Source organism: Pteropus vampyrus, unplaced genomic scaffold, assembly GCF_000151845.1.
Source record: "Pteropus vampyrus isolate Shadow unplaced genomic scaffold, Pvam_2.0 Scaffold3, whole genome shotgun sequence".
In the NCBI taxonomy this organism is placed as follows: Eukaryota; Metazoa; Chordata; class Mammalia; order Chiroptera; family Pteropodidae; genus Pteropus; species Pteropus vampyrus.
In genome coordinates, this window is record NW_011888784.1 from 2,531,315 (window position 1) to 2,534,145 (window position 2,831).

General features: G+C 42.7%; 1 long non-coding RNA gene across 2 annotated transcripts in view; it reads right to left on the bottom strand.

The window, feature by feature from the left end:
• Positions 1-2,831, bottom strand: part of LOC111740297 — a 63,681-nt gene that overhangs the window by 44,433 nt on the left and 16,417 nt on the right. Inside the window, exon 3 of one of the 2 annotated variants that reach the window (XR_002780567.1) lies at positions 1,036-1,230. The exons of the other annotated variant lie outside the window; for it this stretch is intronic. This is a non-coding gene — a long non-coding RNA (uncharacterized LOC111740297). Of the gene's footprint in view, positions 1-1,035; positions 1,231-2,831 lie in introns of those variants that run through there. 2 annotated transcript variants of the gene reach the window in all.

Here is a 2,831-nt window from a genome sequence, read left to right on the forward strand (position 1 = left end):
ATTGTATATATGTACCACAGCTTCTTTAGCCAATCATCTATCATAGGACACTTCAGTTGCTTCCATGTCCTGGCCACTGTGAATAATGCTGCTATGAACATCAGTATGCAAATATCTTTTGGGATATGGGTTTTCAAGTCTTTGGGGTAAATACCTAGTAGAGGGATTGCTAGATCATATGGTAGATCAATTCTTAGTTTTTTGAGGAACCCCATATTGTTTTCCATAGTGGCTGTAGCAACTTGCAGTCCCACCAGCAGTGTATGAGGGTTCCTTTTTCTCTGCAGCCTCTCCAACATTTGTTATTACTTGTCCTATTGATTATAGCTCTTCTAACAGGTGTAAGATCATATCTCATTGTGGTTTTGATTTCCTTTTCCCTAATAGCTAGCAATGTTGAGCATCCTTTCATATGTTTGTTGGCCATTTGTATGTCTTCTTGGGAGAAATATCTGTTCAGGTCCTCTGTCCATTTTTTAATTGGATCATTTAGTTTTTTGTTGTTGTTATTGAGTTGTATGAGTTCTTTGTACGTTTTGGATATTAGGCCCTTATCGGAGGCATTGCTTGCAAATATATTTTCCCATTCAGATGGTTGTCTCTTTACCTTACTGACAGTTTCTTTTGCTGTGCAGAGGCTTTTTAGTTTGATGTAGTCCCATTCATTTATTTTTGTTTTTACTTCCCTTGCCTTTGAGATCAAATTCATAAAATCCTCTTAAGTCCAAGGTCCATGAGTTTAGTTCCTATGTTTTCTTCTTTGTAATTTATTGTTTCAGGTCTTATATTCAGGTCCTTAATCCATTCTGAGTTAATTTTGGCATGTGGTGATAGACAACAGTCTAGTTTCATTCTTTTGCAAGTGGCTTTCAATTTTCCAGCACCATTTATTGAAGAGGCTTTCCTTTCTCCACTGTATGTGTTTGACTCTTTTGTAGAAAATTATTTGCCCATATAAACATGGGTTTACTTCTGGGCTCTCGATTCTGTTCCACTGGTCTGTGTGTTTTTCTGCCAATACCATGCCGTATTGATTACTGACGCTTTGTAGTGTAATTTGAAGTTGCTCAGAGTGATGCCTCCAGCCTTGCTCTTTTGTCTCAGGATGGCTTTCGCAATATGAAAAGAATTTAGATGCCGGAAAAGCAATAAATAAGCTTGCGATGGAATGCCTTGAGGGTACAAGGGAATGGGCAGAAAAGAAGTGAAGAGCTCTGCAGGCAGAAAGATCTGTGTAAAGAAACAACCAGAGGGGAAAAAGACAATCGTAGGTAACTGTATTGTAGAATAGTCTGGCTGAAGCAATGATTCTTATATAGCTGGGGGAGAGGGGCATGGTAAAAGGTAGGGAGGCCTCATCTTATAAGAAATAAAGTACTGAAGACTGTTGAAGATTAATTCAATAGAAACAGACCACCTCTCTTTCTAAGTATGAAAGCCGTCACAGCTACCGACACAAGAGCCTGGACTTGGTTCGTGTGTGAAATAATAAGCTTTCTGTTGATCAATGCAGTGTAAAATGAAAGGTGAGAAACTGGAGAGGAGAAGACTGGGTCACAGGAAACACAGGCATTGTACCGATAAAGTCAGGTTTGTATTTTAGATATCTTACTACATTTGCTACGTGACGAATGGATTTAATAAGGATGAGACTGGAAGGAACCCAGGTAGAAGGCCATTGCGAAACCCCAGGCAAGAGCTCATGAGGGCCTGTGTAATGATGACAAGAATAGAGAGAAGGAAATGGGTTCAAGGAATATTTAGGGCAATATCATGAGGACTAGGTGATTATCACTGACTGGCAGGAGTGGCGAGAAAGATTCTAGAATGACTCCCAGGGTTCCAGCCTGAGGGGACAAGGTGGTGAGCAGAACCATTAACCAGGATACAAGAAGGTATGCAACTTTAGGAAAGGAAGATGATGGTTCAGTGTCGAACACGGTATAAATCAAGACTCTTCAGGTGCGAGTCATGGAAACCCATGTCAAACCACCTGAGGCGCCCTCACAGGTTCATAAGATCAGATGATGGGAAGGCGGGGGTAGCAAAGACTTCACAGCTAAATTCTAAAATCATCAGGACTTTCTCTCCTCCCTTGTCTCTCTTTCCTTCTTCATGTTCTCCCTTCTCCACCTAGCTTCCGCCTGCACTTAGGGCTCATTCACTCAGAGCGCACAAAGGGGCAAGGGATATTTCTGCCAGCAGTTCTTGGATCTAAGATGGAAGAGAGTGACACCTTCCACTGCCGTGTTGAAATATTCCAGGAAAGAGGCCCCAAGGAATTTAAAAACAACAACAACAAAAAAGGAATGAGATAGTCTAAATCCCTGCTCTTGAGGAATTATAGTTATAAAGGCACAGACGCTTGAGATCATCTCCAGTACCTCTAGAGGGCTGACCATGATCTAGGCGCATCATAAGAGTTCGTTAAATCAAAGGATAATTAACAGGAACGTTACATAAGATCATTTGACATTTATGAAGTACTTTGGTTGCATACGTTTTTGCCTATTACGTAGACTAGAGCTAGGCAGTCCTCCATCCCCGCCCAAACTCATGTGCCAAAGTGTAACATGTAGGCTGAATTTTTTGAGAGAGGTGCCCATTTCTTCAGCCATGCCTAGGAGGGCTCCTTCTGGCTACAAGAGTCAATGACTAGAACACACACTATGCCTCCCATCGAAACTTCCTTCTTGCCCACCGCTACCACAGCCACCACGGCCACCACCACAACCGCCACCACCGCCACCACAGCCTCTACCACCACAGCTGCCACGGCCACCACAGCCACAACCACCACCACCACAGCCACCACCACAGCTGCCACGGCC